The 18931-nt window shown below is 48.1% G+C and overlaps 1 protein-coding gene across 2 annotated transcripts in view; it reads right to left on the bottom strand.

Moving 5' to 3' along the window:
- Positions 1-15682, bottom strand: part of RNF19A (ring finger protein 19A, RBR E3 ubiquitin protein ligase) — a 342060-nt gene extending 326378 nt beyond the window's left edge. Inside the window, exon 1 of one of the 2 annotated variants that reach the window (XM_078686950.1) lies at positions 15353-15682. The gene's annotated coding sequence lies outside the window, so the exon portion shown is untranslated. Of the gene's footprint in view, positions 1-15021 lie in introns of both variants that reach the window. The other variant, XM_078686951.1, reaches the window with a different exon arrangement.
- Between the last annotated feature and the right edge of the window lie 3249 nt (positions 15683-18931).

The raw sequence follows: 18931 nt of genomic DNA, 5'->3' as shown, positions 1-18931 counted from the left end.
ACCTGCACATCCCACCAGCCTATATGCAAATTAGAAATGCAGAGGGCGAAACGGGTGCCCATAATAGTCCTTCTTAGTTGGTGATCAAAAAGGTTATTGAAGAGAAATATGTTCCGATCCGAGATAAAGATCACTGCATTATGTTTAGGAGCATTTTTTTATGTTGGAATAATCTGAGTGACCTAAATCGCGATTGTTTACCCTCGAACCATCAGTGACATATGTCAGTATACACAGATATGACAAAAGGTTAACAACATTAAGTTACTTTAGTCGAATCTCTAATGTAACACGGGAGTGCTTCTAGTAACATAGAAATAGGTATTTCCAGGAAGGCTATTACTGGCAGCATTTGGTACTGCAGTTTTGTAACTAAGGTAACAAATAAAGGACAGGAAGGTGTAGGTGATAATTTCCTAAGAGGTTTTGATCTCATTCCAAAGGGAGCTGCTACCTTGCAACTCCAAAAAAGAGAATAATTTAACAGTTCAAAACTTGTGTCTTGGGCTAACTTCATAACATTCTTTATCATCCGGAGGTCTCGATACTTCCTCTTTACCTAGATTTTTAAACGATAATACCATGTGTCCCCTTACCAAATGCTGTCTCTATTAAAAAATATATATTTTATTGTTTTCTAAAGATACAATGCCCCTGCCTATAAATACATGTCGGTCCACCAATATAGTTACATAGGCAGATCAGGTCTTTCGTATTTCCAATGCAGTACATTTTTAGGGGGTGAATTTTCGCATACTTATATTTCCATATGGGGCCTCATATACGCAGTATCACCTTCAGTCTAGACGCTCCCTAGCATGGTCTTCCATGGTGCTACTTAACCATGTTGGCCATCTTGTAGAGACCATAATAGTTTTCCACCTCCCCCACATGTTTTCGAAGATTTGAGGCCATCCTCTTGCCTCAGACTACTTTTTCAGCCTCCACACTGGTCCATTCTTGCATTGCAAGCTTGCCCTCACAAATACCCTCCGGTTTCCAAATTCTTGGGCTATGGCGCGCTTGGCCACCAAAAAAACAAGTGCATAGAATATGACTCCACTAGCAGTAAACGTTTTCGCTCTGTGAGAACTTTCATTTGCGCTTCATTATTGGAGAAGCATTTGCTATTTAGTTTCTTTAGAACTGAAACAACCAAACTACAAAACCTATCAACTGCATTAAAAAGCACGTAACTAAATACATGCCTGCAGGCTTACACAATGTTTAGTTACAATCCATCCTTAAAGGCTAATTAGCTTTGACATTTGCATTTCATAATAAATAAATGAGACCTATTGCCTTTGTCAGACGTTTTCATAATAAACCGATCAGACTGACAACATTTTAAATAATTTTGTCCACTGAACCAACGAGGTCTATAGCTTTTTACATTGGCTTGACTAGAGAACCAACTCAGACCCAATGCTTTGTGCATAAGCTTTCCCACATGACAAACATCAGGTATACTGTAATAAAAATATAAATATGTACAAAATTACACTTGTCAAAACAATATAAAATTCCCTTAATAGGAGCGAACAAAGATAATCAGTACAAATCTTCTAGCTTCAAGGTTTGAGTGGATCGTCAATACCAAAATCCTTGCCTACAATAATCTGAGATTTCATTTATCAAAAAACCCGCCTGCAAGCTTTATCACAGTGTAACAACAATCCAACCATCAAAGTCTCCTGTCTTAAACACCTGCTTTTCAGAAATAGTAAGTCAGGCCTCCAGGCATTGTCTATTCCTGTAAGAAAAAGAATACTGGTGGAAAAACCTTTTCACTACAGGTGGCAACACGTTCAACAATTTTCTAGCCCAGACACAAATTATGCAAGACCATTTAAAGTTCAGAATTTTGAGATGCAAAACAAGCACCCCCATGACATTCAAAAAGAGCAGAACAGAAGACTTCCCATCAGTGCCTAAAACTCCCAGGTAAACAACATGTGAAGTCGACCATAGCTGGTTGTATTCAATGCAGGGTGGGTAATAGGCATAGCCTATTGTCCCAGGAACTTACCACAAGTGGATTTCACCTAGCCCAGCTGTAATCAGTGCAGAAAAGATGACAATGTCTCAAGGATCACCACAAAAGAATAGAGTGGTTCTTGTAATTGGTAGAGGCTGGGTGGAAGTTATACCATCACCGCCATCCTGAGAAGACACATCGAGCCCAGTTGATTATTACCTGAAGCGACTAGAAATTGGAGAGAACACGCTGGAGAGTACTGCAATAAACCAACATCCATCTAAATCTTTAGTAATCACAAAAAATTGAACCTGGGACCTGAGAAGTAAACTAAAACAGTGAGCTAATACAACCTGCCCTATCCCACAAATATTATTCCTACATCACACCACCAAGCACTGCAACCCAAACATAAGAACATCAAGTTGGTCACTCACGCATAACATCAAAACACTTCTCATAAAGGCCCTCAGCAATTATAACACATGACCAACAAAGCACTTCCCTATGGTGCAGTGTGCTAAATACCCGATAATGTGCTCAACACTCCACATCAGGGTATGAGGTGCTATACAATAATATCTCAGTTCAGTAAAACAGATTTTAGTTTTAATTTCTCATGATAATGAACAAAGCTGTTCATTGGCAACAAACAATGGCAAAGGTAAAAGGTTCACTAATGCCTTTCAAAGGAGATACATATTAGCTTTGCCAATAGTCATTTATGTAGATGGTGTTTCATATAGACCCTAAATACCACATATAAGCAAAAGTCAGCTACGAGTTTGCACTTTAGTCGTTTTATATGGGGATAGCATGGGTTTGTGGGGGGAAGGACATTCTAAATAGTCTGAGGATTAGGAGGAGGGAACCTAAGTAGTAGTTAATGCCGGTACCCCATTCTGTTGCTGAAAATCTTGAGTGGCCAATGAGACTGATTATACTGGAGAGGAAAAGTACATTAATGTGGAAAACATCGGTCTTTCTCAGAGTCGAACTAAACCAGTAACAAACCAAAATATCTAGTAAATAGCACTTGATAAAACAAAGTTATCTCCAGTGGGTTGACATCTAAAATTATCATTCTTATGATTTCTGTCTGGGTCTCTGGATGACTGTCAAAGGCTTTCTAACACCTTGTATTCTCATTTCATACCAGCGCCTAAAGTGCACACAAAAGTGTGACTTGTAGCAGTTTTCTGGTCTTTTCAAATCAAAGATGATGGTAGAGTTGAAATGATTCGAGAAGATAAAACCCTGGAAACGTTTAGCTGTTTGTGCAAAACTTTTCAATTTACGAACACTGATTGAAAAATATGCGTACAAGGAAAAGCTATTTGAAATAAACAGTTGTGAACAATGTGCTGACTCACAGCGGCTTAGTACAGGTAAAATCAAGAGGAAAGATATGGGCAAAAAAAAAAAAAAACATTTCCATGCCAAATCTTTCAAGGTGATCCGAATGAAAAATCAAAACAAAAACAACAAAAAAACTCGAAGCTCAATGGAAATGTGGTCATAGTCATAGCGAAAGTATGCACGCACTGTTGTTTCACTGCTGGAAACGTTCCCATTACAGCTATTTAGAAATCCCCTGTGAGGCTGAATAGCTTTCTGTAATCTTGGACAGTTTCGGTGAACGTTTGGCACCAATAATGGTTCAACCCACATATTAGGAAAAAAACAAAATCCTACACTGAAAATACGATTATATTGATGTCAGCACCTTCGCCAAGGTGAATAGTCAATGGGGACAAGAAAGAATCTAACCACAAACGTCAGAAAAACAAAATGTAGTCACCGCATATAAACGTTTCAAAATAATTAACATACTGTCGCGAACAAAGAAATCTGGAAAATAACAGCCTGGTGGAGGGAAGGGCTGTAGGTTACAAGAAAAGGCGCTGTACAGTTTACAGCAGCACTGGTGTACTGGCACCTGTTGCTAAGTTTCTATTATGCTGAAACATTCGTAGCACTCACAAGATGGAGAGAGTGTCTTTGCTCCTGAACAAAAATACTTTAACCCGTTAAGTGCTGCCGTCTGCCGTTGAACGTTCGGAGCACTATCTGGCTGGTGCTGCGCACGTTCAACGGCCGACGCAGCCCCGCCCGTTCTTTAAAACGGACGCACTTCCGCGAAAAAACAGGCACGGTTAACGGGTTAAACAAAAATTTGCAAAGCAATAGGTCTCGCATTTGCAAGAGTTACAGCTATTGGCGTTGTAAATGGTAATGTCTTTTACCCCTGTGTTTTGTTTGGAGTGATGTGGATGTATGTGGTGTGGAATGGAATTATGTGGGTTGGATTGGAATCATTTGTGGAATTGTGTGGGGTGTTATTGTGTGGTGTGTTGTGTATTTGTGCAGTGGGATTATTTGGCATGGTAAATAGATGGGGATGAGAGCTGCAGAGAATAGACAGAAAGGAAGATAGAGAAGGATAGGTAGTTTGTGCATGAAGTAGTGAATGAACTCCAGACAGAGGAACAGGAAGTGTGCGAGAAAGAGAAACAAGCGGACAGTAGGCCACAGCTGCATAAAGAGTGTACGCAGAAGACACACGAAGAAGAGGAGGAGAGTGTGGCTTTGAGGGACTGAAACCTTGAAAAGGCACGGAAAATATATTGTGCTCAAAAACCTGAAGTGAACCACATGAGAGAGGTTGGAAGAGGGCATGAGAGAGAGTGATAGATGAAATGAACTTTTAGCAACATTTCTCCCCTCTGTGGTCGGCGCAGGGAACACATGGGGAGAATCCCTGTAATGCACTCTTCGCTCTATTTATTTACCTTTAGCCCTAACTCCATGAAATCGTTATTTATTTGTGAAATTCATTGACTAACACAGGCGCACATGCAATCTTGTATATTAAGGTGTGTCCATTTTAAAACAAGGGATGACGTGAATGTGTATTGAACGTTTTAACGTAGAACTCTAATAATAATTAAACTGCACAAGAAAAGCCATAAATCAACAGAGAAAGGGGGCAGAGTGACAGTAATGAATAAACAGACATGTCGGCTGACTGTCTCGGGAGACAGTGGCATCCAAAGAGACACACACAGACACCCCCCCCCCCCACACACACACACACATTGCACATTCTTTGCCCGCAGCAGACCGAGGGCTCTGCCCTGGCAGGGACTGAGATAACAGCGAGATTCGCGCTGAGCGCCAGCTACAGAGAGGGAGCTCTGGAGCCATGGAGGCAGGAAAGACACCACTCAACTGCAGCATACATCCAGGTAGATGTCGGGCTCTAGCGGAGTTCATCTCCTGCAGCAAGCTTCCAGGGAGGGGGGTGGGTCTGTGAGTACAGTGTCCAGGTGAGATCCCACTGTCCGGCATGCATCTCGAAAGGGCTGTGGTTACACGGGGCAGAAGAGAGGCCACTGTATGCCTGATTCTAGAGAGAGGAGAGAGGTCTGTGGGTACAGGGGCAGGAGAGACACCACTCAACTGCAGCATACATCCAGAGAGATGTCGGGCTCTAGCGGAGTTCATCTTCTGCAGCAGGGAGGGGGTGGGTCTGTGAGTACAGTGTCCAGCCGAGATCCCACTGTCAATCAGCGTACTTGTAAAGCACGCTACTTACCCTTGGAAGGTCTCGAGGTGCTGAGGGGAGGAGGTGCCGCTACTGCTCGAAGAGCCAGGTCTTGAGGAGTCTTCTGAAGGCGAGTAGATCTTGGGTCTGCCGTAGGTGGGTAGGGAGGGTGTTCCAGGTCTTGGCGGCGAGGTAGGAAAAGGATCTGCCACTGGAGCTTGTTCGTTGGATGAGAGGACATCGGCGAGGGCGAGGCTGGCGGAGCGGAGCTGGCAGGTCGGAGCTGGCAGGTCGGGGTGTAGAAGTTGAGTCTGCTGTTCAGGTAGGCTGGTCCAGCTAATGTGGAGTGCTTTGTGTGCGTGGGTGAGGAGCTTGAGGGTGATCCTCTAGTCGATGGAGAGCCAGTGTAGGTCTCTCAGGTGGGGAGTGATGTGGCTGCGGAGGGGGACGTTGACGATCAGTCGGGCGGAGGTGTTTTGGATGCGTTGTAGTCGTCATAGGTGTTTGCCTGGGATTCCTGCGTAGAGTGCGTTGCCATAGTCCAGTCTGCTGCTGACGAGGGCCTGTGTCGACGTTCTTCTTGTTTCGGTCGGGATCCACTTATAGATCCTGCGGTGCATGCGGAGGGTATTGTAGCAGGAGGAGGAGAAGGCGTTGACCTGTTTAGACATGGAGAGGGATGAGTCGAGGATGAATCCTAGGTTGCGTGCATGGTCTGTGGCTGTCGGTGCTGCTCCCAGTGTGGTCGGCCACCAGGAGTCGTCCCAGGCTGAGGGGGTGGGTCCGAGGATGAGTACCTCCGTCTTGTCCGAGTTTAGCTTCAGATGGCTGTTCTGCATCCAGTCGGCGACGGCCTTCATTCCCTCGTGGAGGTTGGTTTTGGCGGTGTGCGGGTCCTTGGTGAGGGAGAGGATGAGCTGGGTGTCGTCGGCGTAGGAGATGATATTGAGGTCGTGTTGGCGGGCCACTTGTGCGAGGGGGGCCATGTAGATGTTGAACAGCGTCGGGCTGAGGGACGCCGCAGATGATGTCGGTGGACTCGGATCGGAACGGCGGGAGGCGGACGCTCTGGGTTCTGCCAGACAGGGAGGACGTGGTACAGTCCAGGGCCTTCTCTTGGATTTCGGCTTCTAGGAGGCGTGTCTTTAGAGTGCGATGGCAGACCGTGTTGTAGGAGGCAGACAGGTCCAGTAGGATGAGGGCTGATGTTTCACCGTTGTCTAGTTGGCGCCCGATGTCGTCTGTGGCGGCGATGAGGGCTGTCTCGGTGCTGTGGTTTCGTCTGAACCTGGACTGGGACGGGTCCAAGATCTTGTTGTCTTCCAGGTGGCGGGCCAGTTGCATGCTGACAATTTTCTAGATTACCTTCGCCAGGAACGGGAGCAGGGAGATGGGCCGGAAGTTCTTGAGGTCCTTGGGGTCCACCTTGGGCTTCTAGAGGAGGACGCTGATTTCGGCGTGTTTCCAGCTTTCCGGGAATGTCGCTGTGTCGAAGGAGATGTTGATGACCTTCCGTAGTTGGGGTGCAAAGGCAACGTCTGCTTTGTTGAATACGTGGTGTGGGCACGGGTCTGACGGACATCCTGAGTAGATGGAGTTCATGACCTTGCGTGTCTCGTCGTCGTTGACGTTGGACCAGGAGGTCAGGTGGTTGGCGCTGGTGGTGTTCACAGGGGAGGTGGGGTCTGGCGTAGTCGGGGTGGTCATGGTGTTGAAGCTGTCATGGATGTCAGCGATCTTGCGGTGGAAGAAGATGGCCAGTGAGTTGCACAGTTCTTGTGAGGGCGGTATGTCGTTGGCGCTGGGGTTGGAGTTCCTTTACGATGCTGAAGAACTCTTTGCTGTCATGTGCGTTGCTATCCAGGCGGTCTTTGAAGGAGGATCTCTTGGCTAATCTGATGAGGTGGTGATGTCTGCGGGTGGCGTCCTTATGGGCTGCGTGGTCGCCCGGAGTGCGTTCGTGGAGCCATATCTTCTCCAGTTTCCGGCAGGCGCGTTTGGAGGTCTGCAGCTTGTCAGAGAACCAGGTGGCTCTCTTGCGGGCGTGGTTGTTGGAGGGTTTCTTGAGTGGGGCGAGTGTGTTGGCACAGTCGTCGATCCACTGTCTGAGGTTGCGGGCTGCGGCATCTGGGTTCTGGGCGAGGGTGGTACTCAGCTGGTCTTCTGTGACTTTGCTCCAGCAGCAGCGAGGCAGCTGTTGGGTGCGGTGGTGCGTGGTTGGTTTGTTGAAGGTGAAATGGATGCAGCGGTGGTCGGTCCGGTGGAGATCGGTGGTATGGTCGAAAGCGACGTGGGTGCCTGTGGAGAAGATGGGGTCCAGTGTGTGGCCAGCGGCGCAAGTAGGTGCGGTGACGAGTTGTCTGAGGCAGATGTTGGCGAGGTTGTCGATCAGGATGGCGGAGTTGGCGTCATTGTTGTTCTCGAGGTGGAAATTCAGGTCCCCAAGGAGGATGTAGTCTATGGAGGAGAGTGTGTGGGTGCTGGCGAGGTCAGCGATGGAGTCGCTGAATTGTGCTCGGGGTTCGGGTGGCCTGTAGATGAGTGTTCCTCAGAGGGTGGTGGTGGGGTCGGTGTGGATCCGGAAGTGCAGGTGTTCGGCGGTGTTAAGGGTATCTTCTGCGTGGGTGGCGACCTTGAGGGTGGACTTATGGATGACGGCTATTCCTCCTCCGATTCCGTTGGCGCGATCCCTGCGGGTGATCTTGTAGCCGTCCGGGATGGCTATGGCGATGTCGGGCGTCGAGGGGACGTTCCACCAGGTCTCGGTCAGGAAGGCCACGTCTGGGGCGGAGGTGTCGAGCAGATCGCAGAGCTCGACGGCGTGTTTGGGTGCGGAGCGGGTGTTGAGGAGTATGCAGCGGAGGTGTTTGGGTACGGTCCTTGGAGGTTTGGTGGTTCTGTCGCAGGTGAAGCAGCAGGTGTGGCAGTTGAAAGGTCTATGAGTCAGTTTCGGTGTGGCATGGAAGCAAGTGTAGTTTCGGCCGGCGTTGAGTGCGTGGAGGGTGCTGGCGTCGTAGCGGAGTCTGGTGTTGTGGCGTTTCGCAGGTTCTAGGGGTTTCTGGCCCTGGGTGCGATCCTGGCGCGGACGGGCGCAGACAGGCTTGTCTTTGGCGCGCCAGCGTCGCGGCCTCCATAAGAGGTGGGTAGGGAAGGAGGAGCAGCTGGGAGGCGGGAGCGGGGTGGCCAATGGGTGTCAAGGGGGTGGGGCCACAGGGACCCAGCGGCGGGAACGAGGGAGCGTGATACGGAGGCGGCAGGAGCAACAAGGCAGCTTGCGGCTGTGAGGCGGCGTGGGGAGCGACCTGCCTGCGAGCAGGGTCAAAGGTCGCTCCTATGCCACTGTGCAGCCCCCTTAAGAGGTAGAAAGGGAGGGAGGGAGGAGCAGCTGGGAGGCGGGAGCGGGGTGGCCAATGGGTGTCAGGGGGCGGGGCCGCAGGGACGCAGCGGCGGGAACGAGGGAGCGGGAGACGGCGGCAGGAGCAACGAGGCAGCTGGCGGCTGTGTGGTGGTATGGGGAGCGACCTGCCTGCTAGCAGGTCCTGCATGCATCTCGAGAGGGCTGTGGTCTTGGTTTCAGATTATTTCTTAAGTGCACCACACCTCCTCACTGCCCCCTCAGTGCACAATACCTCCTTACTGCCCACTCAACGCACAATACCTCCTCACTGAACCCTCAACGCACAATACCTCCTTACTGCCCCCCTCAGTGCACAATACCTTCTCACTGAACCCTCAACGCACAATACCTCCTCACAGCCCCCCTCAACACACAATACTTCCTCACTGCCCCTCTCAGGGCAAATGCCTCCTTACTGTCCCTCTCAGTGCACAATACACTCCAGCATTTGGAAGATTAAGCTATTGGCATTGTAAATAACAATGCCATTTATTTATCGGTTTTCAAAACCAACACATAAATAAAAATGTTGTCATTTACAATGCCAGTAGCTCTAACTTTTGCAAAGGCGAGACCGTTGCATTGTAAATGCTTATTGGTAGTAAGTGCTTACAGCTCACCTAGCAGCCGCTGTACTCACAGCCACTGTATACATCTCACGCCTTTTACTTAATTTTCAGATACTTGCTTCTCCTTTGTTGATGTGCGGTCCTTTCCCATGTTGGAAAACTACTACCTCCTTGTATTTTTTTTAACCAATTAATGTCCAAGTAATCCAGTGAATCCATTTCTTTAGTACAGTTTACAGATAGAGACAGCGCAACTTCAAGTGCCCATCTAGGCCTTATACATCAGCAAGTAAGAATTCACGTCTTATCCACCATCTAGTTATTAACACAATACATTTTGGGCCAATTGCCCTTCGTCAGGGGTAGCTGTGGTATGGAAAAAAGTCAATCAGCAGTCATGCATAATTGTACAAGACACTAACTTAACTAAACCATCGACCTGCAGTGTATAAAATAAATCCATGAACACCAACATGCCACTAATAATTACACCTTAACAACTTGTGCCTTTATCAAAGAATCACAAGTGATGTTTTAAACCTAAACCGCATAAAAAAATTCAAAGGTGAAATATACATACTTTAACCCCATGTAAACAATAAACCCCATACGGAATCCCACCATGTGCATAACTCAATTGTGCATCAAAGAAACATAGACCAAAGAAACAAACAAGGGCAAAATAAAAATAAATAAACTTACGGTGATCCCAAACTTTTGCATCTTTCATATCCAAAAATCGGCAACATAGCCACATATTTGTAATCACAAGGAAGCCAACAGAATTGTGCTCCAGACACCCTGGTATAAACCCATTCTCATTTGCGCAGGTGAATCTATCCATTTAAACACCCCATGCAGTTTAACAACTTGTAATTGTGAAAGCTAATCGTGAATAAATATGTAAAAATTACTATTCTAACTCCAGGGGGGTGCAACAGTAGGGTAAGTGTTGGATAGTGTAGGGGTAAAAATTACTATTCTAACTACAGGGGGTGCAACAGTAGGGTAAGTGTTGGATAGTGTAGGGGTAAAAATTAATATTCTAACTCCAGGGGATGCAAAAGTAGGGTAAGTGTTGGATACTGTAGGGGTAAAAATTACTATTATAACTCCTGGGGGTGCAACAGTAGGGTAAGTGTTGGATAGTGTAAGGGTACTATGCGTTGTGATGGTATGCGTTGTAATGGAATGCGTTGTAATGACTGCGTTTTAATGTCATGCGTTGTAATGGTATGCGTTGTAGTGTCACGCGTTGTAATGGTTGCTTTGTAATGGCATGCGTTGTAATGGATCTTGCATTGTAAAAGTTTCGTTGTAATGGTAGTGCATTGTAAAAGTTGCGTTGTAAAGGTTGTTTCCCCTTTGAAGCCACCCACTGGGTCCCCAGTCAAGGAAACAGCGACTTTAAAATCCCTATGTCGAGGCGGAGCCAAGATGGCGACCTGAATGGTAGCGTAGGCTCCCGGCTCCTCCAGCCTCCGAGCCCCGCACGTATATCCTGCCTGTACTCCTGTGATCGACTGGCGGCGGGGTGACGGTGAATGCGCGCAGATCTCGCTCGCGCTATCCTGACGCCTCTGACAGCCCTACAGCCGGAGCAATCCTCGAATTGGTTTTGCGACCCCGCGGCCCTGGAGCCGGGGTCTCAGTTACGAAACATGGCCGGGCGCTAGTGTGTCAACAGCGGCTAGCTGAGCCTGGGTGGGGCCGGCTCGCCGGACCGGAGTGCCTGCTGAGGGAAAACACACCGCTGGGAAGCTGATTGCGACGCGATACTGCCGGCCTCTTCCCCTGAAGTGGGAGCTCGGTTTTCAACTGTTTACGAGTGGAGCGCTGAGGGAGAGATATGTCCGCTCTTCTGCCCGATTTTCGCAGGCCGCTCCCGAATTCGCCGCCATTGCTGACCTGGAGCGGTGATTGCTCCTTGGGCGTGTGTTGTGCCGGCCCCCGAGTATCACACTGCAATTTACCTGAACCGGACTCGTCCCTGCCTTGCCTTCACTCTCCCTCCCGGATGGGCCCGTCTGCTGGTTGCCTGATTGAAAGGCAGGACATCGCCCTGCCTACTGAAGCACAGTGGTCTGGGGACTGCGGTTTGCCGAGCGATGCTGTATGGTGGGACACACAGCCAGCACTGCTTTGTGGTGATATTCTTGCTGCTCTTCTTGCCCTGCAGTCCGATTTGAAGGAAAGAAATCGTGTGTTGGGACGTAGACTTGACGATCTTGTGTCCACACTGAAACGATCGCGATCAGATGGCTCCTGGGGGTACGTGGACTTGCCCCTCACTGTCTTTGAAGGCGATACTGTGGTCGCACTCGAGTGCGGGGGAGACTTACAGATCCTGGACTGTGCTGATGATTGTGGACTAACATCCGTCTGCTTCTGCTCTACTGCAGGGTGCCATTCTCGACAGGATATGGGGACCTCGCCCATTGTATCGCTGCAAGTGGCCCAGACATTGTCTCGGCGACTGTTGGCTCCGGTGAATGCCTCTTCTCTCCTCGCCCCTGTATTTTGGCCATGGCATAAGTATTTTGGGGTGGTATTGGGGGCGATGGACATTAGTGAAAGTGTCTTTGTCGGCAATCTATGGCGTCCTGTTTGCATTTTCATGTCGCTCCTTTACCTTCTGTGGCCATTTTGTTCCTTTATGACGATTGCAGCGGGCTTTACTGGACAGACATCCCTTGGGGGACTCACAAGATCGGGCCAAGGCTAGGTGATTTCTTTAATGTGTGACATCTGTGTGGTGGCCGGGGGGTGAATTGGCGTGTTTTTAGGTTACACTCTTTGCGCAGCTTAGGTTGCCTCTCCCCGATTTTATCGCACTATCGATTCCTGTAGCTGCTGTGTTTCTGGGGTAGAATGTACCTTTTTGGCTGGGGAGACCGGGAGTCTGTGTGTATGTATATGTTTGTTCCGCCCACCGATTTCTGTAACCTTTCCTTTCTTGTTCTTCTTTCTCTTTTTTGTCTATATTTCGGGTACTCGTTTTTGGGCGATAGGCACACTGCGAGGGGGGGGTAGGCCATAGCCTCTGCATGCGTGTAGGGTGGGGGGTAGGGGGGGGGGGGGTTTGTTTTGTCCTTTTTTAGTTCTATGGACCGTTATTTTTACTCTCTTCCTTTTGTTTGTCTTTTCTTTCTTTCCCTCTTTTTCTGGGTCAGTATGGAGGCTAGGTGTGTAGTTGCGTGCCTTTTTCGTCTCCTTGGGGTTCACGCTCGCTTCTACGGGGTTGTTTATGTATGTGGGGTGGGTTTTGCACGATACGAAATTTGATTGTATGCCTCTTTATCCTGATTAATGTAGTTCTGTACCGCTCCTTCGATTATGCATCTCCGTTTTTGGATATCCTTCTGTGCACATTGCCCTCTCGGTGTTTCAATGGACTATCTGGTCTCTGATCCTTCTTGTATTATATCTTAATTTTAAAATGGACCTTAAAGACTCTTGCACTCGGTAATCGCATCCAATCTGTGGGACGTTGTAATGTTTGCTGTTTTTTGACTTTGGAGACTGCTGAGCTGATTTATTGTTGCCGTATGTGCTCTGATCTGCTTTCGAGGCCAGCCGGACTGGTTGTGGGCCCGTAACTGTATACTACTTTTGCACAATAAAGGTCTTTAAAAAAAAAATAAAAAAAAATAAAAAAATCCCTATGTCTCGTCCATACACATGTACAAAGACGATAACCAGATTGTTTAGCTAAACCGTTCGTCCTTCCTTATTTATCCAGCAGATTAAGATCTGCAAACCACAATTTACTATTCATTCAGTTACAATAAAATTGGAGCTAAGTCCCTTCATGTGCATGGGTCGACACTGTAGAACAGTGTCTCAATGCATCTAAAGCTGGAAACTCACATTCTCAGATTCAGGTCGTAAAATAAAACCTATTCAGACAGGCTTGTGCTGGCCGAATAGGTAAGACTGACATTCCCTCATGCCAGTCTGTGTCTTGACCCTGCCCCGACTGCTATTCAAAGGGTTAAACCAACTCTGCCCACAAGATGTTGATTTCTCTGCCAAATGTCTGTAATAGATCCATGTTAAGCATAAATTAAAGGGAAACAGTATTTCAAACAAACAATCTGTTTAAGAATTATTCCAGGTCATGAGGGCAAGACTCTCCACAGAACAGAGCTGGCTCTATCAGGTGGCCCCCTGAAAGGCTGGGGCTGGGCAAGAGTCCACTTTGCCCATGACTTAAAACTTTTCTGAGCATAAATACTTGGCTCAAATTGTTAAAGTATGATGATTTTTATTTTGATGAGAGCCACAAAAATAGACTCTTGTAGGGTTGTCAGTGTCCAGTAAAGAAAGAGTGTCAGGAAACAAACAGGCACTGGCAAAGCCAATAGCTCTCACTTATGCGAGACGTACTTATGCCTCCTCGGCCTTTTACATTGCAGGTGGATCTGCTGGCTGCAGCCCCACTCGCAATGTAAAAGGGTTGTGCACAGCATTGCCATGCACAACATGTCAGGCACCATGTGCTGTCTGCCGCATAGTGCCTTGCAATGAGGACCCCCCACAACACCCTGGCGGCCTACAACGGGCCCCCAATATCAAAGACCGCATACCTTTCCATAAAAGGACAATTTCCACATACATCAAAATATGAACGGCGGTGTCTTGCAGACTCCACCACCATTTTGTGTCCCTTTTCCTCCCGGTCGACAATTCGACCAGTCGGAAAAGCGGCCGACGGTCTTTCCGTCTGCCGCGGTGCACCCCACCATACTAATATGGCAGGCAGATCGGTGGTGATCCGCCCGCCATCGAAATCGGCCCCTACATTTTTGGCCTTGTTTCAAATTCTTTCACGTTTACAGTAAATGTTAAAGTGTTTTACTGTACATTTGGCTTCTTTATTTATAAACACTGTATTAATCTGATAATAGTATCCAAGCAGTTGCAGACCATCTGACTAGGCTTCGCGGACCCAGAGTGGCCATAGACTATAGGTCAAGGAACCACTGAATTAGGTCATTTGACTACGGCAGACCATAACGAAGAAAGCTGGACGCACACCTCAAAGGTAACTACCGAAAGGTAATCAAGATATGAGGGGTCAGTATCAGCGCTCAGAATGTGAACTATGTCATTACTGTACTTTCCGTAAATAAACAGTGAATTTAAAAAATCGAGATTTATACGAAGTGTAGAAATTATATTGTTTTAAACTGAAATAAAAACTCCCACTTCTCCACATTAATTTACTACAAACTGCCATGTTGCTTCCTCCGGTGCCTAGAAGACAATCACACAGTCTGCCTTCAAAGGAAGACATTTTTGGATGAACGAACGTAAACAATGGTTGTCATTTTTAAAGGCACTGCCTCACATTCGAATTTTTTGTATTGGGATAGCAAGAAGAAGTAGTTAATTGCTGTATTTAGGATTACACAAGTGTTCACATGTAATGGACTTCGTGTATGTTTTGTAATTAAAGTTCGTGACAGATATTGGACACGATTTTAATAAACTAACGAAACGAAAGCGGACGACTACTTGTGCTTACCATAATTGCTCCACGGAGATTTCCGGGAAGATCGAGGTTAATAAAATTAAGTAGACTGGAGACATCTTAGGTCTGTTGTAGCTGCCTTAAGTTTATTTCTACATCCTTAAATTCCACAGTGGGGTATTTCCTGGAAGGAACTTAACTCTGAAGAATAGCGGATAAGTGTCACTCGGAAAATGTACACGTACTAAGCCGAGTGACAACCAATCTTGCCACTCGTGATCATTAAAGGCCACCAGGCAGCCGAATACTGCAGGGAATGGGTAAGGGGTGGCACTGCAGCCCCTCCTGTGGTGGGAATCTCACTCAGCAGCAGAGTTTCACTCACCGCTGTCGTTGCGGCCTCAGGAGAGGCTGTGGGACCAAGGGACGGGGTCCTGGTGGGAGACGCAGGGGTCTGCTTCAGCCCTCCACCCACAGGGCACTGGCAGCAGCGGCGTAGGGTGGGGCGTAGGCCGGAGCAGACAGTCGCTATGCACGGAAACAGGGGGAGGGAGGAACGTAGAAGGCAGGCAGCAGGAGATGACGCGACAATGTTGGCGTACGGGCCGGGTGGCGATCCGCAACAGAAATTGCTATGAAGCGGAATCCGGTTGCCCCACCTCACGCCGAGATGCTGGCTCCAGGTGACGGGCAGGGATAATTACCCAGTACAGTCAAGCATCTCTGGGCTGACATCACTAGATCCCGCCCACTTCCGAAAGGCAGGAAGATGCAGCTACAGTTCGACTTTCACGCACTGGTCTCCACAACCAGAGACCACTGTTGTCAGATTTGGAAACGCCCCTCCAGCCCAAAATCAACCAAAAGTAGCCCAATTGTTGAAATAGGGGAGCTGGGGGCACTGTGACACAACCAAGGAAAGACGCTTAGTATTGCTGGGACATTACAGGGAGTTGTTAGTGCATGCCGACGTTTCGAAGGAGGAAAAAAGTGAAAAAAATCTGAGGAATTTATTTTCCCCGTTTACCAACATCAACATGAAGTAAATTTTAAGCGATCGACAACTAAAAGAAAGCAATTTTTCGCCTTAAAAATCGCGAGTCTTCCGCATGTCAGGTATTGTGTCATGATATGTGGAAGTAGTCACAGCCACCCGACCCAGGAAACAATTTTAACTTAACAACAAGTGGAGATGATGTGACCATGCAGGCCAGAGCTGCAGACTTTGGAGGTAGGGAACTAAGTTTGAGTTCAAACGTAGGATTATGTGATTCTGGGCAAATTCTACGTCAGGACAGGAGGCTTCGATTATGCTTTCTCATTTCTTTTAATGAAATGCTCAGCAGCCAATAAAAGTAACCAAAAACTACATTTCCCATAAACACTAGGGAATGACCATAGAGACTACAGTATAAAAGGTCCCAACATTAGTCCTTCTTCCTCTTTCTTTGCTGCTCCGCAGCGAGTTAAGTGCTTTTTTCTGTATTTGCGTGTCTTTACTGTTATTGAGCTAATATGTATTGATTTTCTTTCACTTACTGTGTGCGCATTGCTGGCGCTTGCAGCGCGCTGTGTTTCCGCTGTGTTTTACATTTGTTTACGCTCCAGCTCCGGTTGCCGGTTGTACTTGCTGCCGTTTTCTTCGTTCGGCCCGTTCTTGTTGCGCACTTTGGGAGCGTGTGTTCGCCTCCCTGGGACCGGGCGCCTGTGTGCTGCCTTGTTCGTTTAGTGGAGCGGGAGCAGGGGTTATCGGCTCGTGAAGGGAGCGCGAGCGCTCTCGAGCCGTTTCTGTGCAGGCAGCCGTGTCGCGCATGCGCATTGGCTTGTTTCCGGTTCTGTGGCATTATTCACAGCGCCGGTCAGGAGAAAGTCGTGTAATACGTCAACGCCCACAGCCTGTCTCAGAATTAACCCCGTATGACGCCGGAGTTCAGTGAGAGCTTTGGTTGTGACTTTGGTGCATAGGCTTTGCCTAGAGTGTGCATTTTGATTCAGCAGGCATATCTCCCTCCACGTTTTATTTGCATTCGAGTCAGGTTTGTGCCTGCTCTGTTGGCCTGCTGTGGGGTTCTCACGCTCCCCCTGCATTGTGTCTTTGGCACTCAATATCTCTTCCAGTCATCTTGTGGGCTTTATTCTATACACTTTGTGTATCATGGAAGATTATTATGGTGATGAGGATGACTATTATTATGGGGACGATGATGATGGTTCTTTGGAGCACAATTTGGTGGAAGAGTTGGACAAAGGTGTCCAACAATCTGTAAATAAGGCGCTAGTACGGGCTATTAATCCACTCGAACGCCATTTGAATAAGTATGCGCAACAGCAAGGTTGGTTGCCATCTACTAAGAAGTCGTCCAAATCTCCTGTCAATCCCCACAGGTCGGACTTCCAAAAATTGGCGAAATCTCTGGCAGCTAACGCTTTCAAGTCTTCTGCACCACATGATACTGACGATTCTGATCATGTGCGTACTTCTGCTTCTTCTGATCATGATTCTCCCCCGCCGAAGAAGCGTGCCCGCAAGGAACATTTTGTTGACGCCCCTGAGCGTCCCCCGGTGTTGACCTTTGTGCCTGCAGATATCCTTCACCCTAATTCATACTCTTGGTTGCCGTCCCCTGCAGTCGCAGCTTATATTCAGGCGCGCATTCATCAGCCTTTCGATGCCACTGTTAGAGCCAGACTCCGCTCCGAATGTCCGCGGCCAGATCTCGCGGATCACTTGGCAGATACACCAGAAGTTGATCCGATGATGGTCACTTATTTAAAAAAGTACTCTAAGGACCCTAAGAAGGGCCTTGACAGATCTTGGCGGTCCTGCCAAGACAAGTTACTTGATTTGCTTGGTCCATTGACAAAAATTCTGGATCTTGGGTTCCAGGCAAAGGAGGCCTCGGCTCTTGTGGACCCCGATGAATTAATCAAATGGGCACAGAGGGCTGTCTGTCAATTAGGCAACGCAAATTGTGCTGTATCGTCAGAGCGGCGCAGGTCTATTCTTTTAAAATTGGACCCTAAACTGGCGGAATTATCAGCCTCAGAGTCTGGTCCGGAGGCGCAAGGTATTCTTTTTGGGCAGCCTTTTTTGAAGGAGCTCACTAAATTTGTCTCCACCTTCAGTGGTATCGATAAAGCGCAGGCTTCCTTGCGCCGTGCTATGCGTCCGGTTTTTGCCAGGGCCGGACGAAATCGTGGACGCTCGTTCGGCCGAGGTTCACATCAACAGTCCCACAGAGGAAATAACTCTCAACGCGGAGGAGGCCACGACTCAGGTTATTCCACCAGAGCGAACTTTTATCCCTCCCGCAAGGGGCGAGGGAACTATGGAAAGGGCCGTTCCGGAGGACAACAGGGTCATTACCAAGACTCCAACTCTGCAGGTGAGCCTGATTCCTGCTTGCGATGTGCTTTTGGGGGGCAGAGTGCAATGTTTTCTCAACAATTGGCGCATGATCTCCAGCGATGCATGGGTGCTAGACACCGTTCAAGGGTTCAAGATAGAGTTCTACCAACCCATGCATCAGACCCATCCTCCCCCTCCTTTAAGTTTTTCCCTTCACGATCAAGCATGCCTCTCCGAGGAAATCGACGTCCTTCTCAAAAAAGGGGCGATTCTTCCAACTGTCCGTCATCCGACGGGGTTTGTCAGCTCAGTCTTTCTGGTCGAGAAGAAAGGGGGCGGATCTCACCTGGTTCTCAACCTGAAAGACTTCAACGGAGGGGTTGTGTACCGGCACTTCAAGATGGAGGGCATCCATCTCTTGCGGAATCTCCTTCGCGAACGGGATTGGATGGTACGTCTGGATCTCAAAGACGCATATCTGTCGATTCCAATCTTCAAGCCTCCTCGTCGGTTCCTCCAATTTCAATGGAAGGGTGTTTGGTACGAGTATCAGGTTCTCCCCTTCGGCCTTTCGTCGGCACCGTGGTGCTTCACGAAGCTTCTGAGACCGGTGGT

The sequence above is a fragment of the Lissotriton helveticus genome, chromosome 4_1 (assembly GCF_964261635.1).
Source record: "Lissotriton helveticus chromosome 4_1, aLisHel1.1, whole genome shotgun sequence".
In the NCBI taxonomy this organism is placed as follows: Eukaryota; Metazoa; Chordata; class Amphibia; order Caudata; family Salamandridae; genus Lissotriton; species Lissotriton helveticus.
This window is presented reverse-complemented; position numbering and strand designations above follow the sequence as displayed.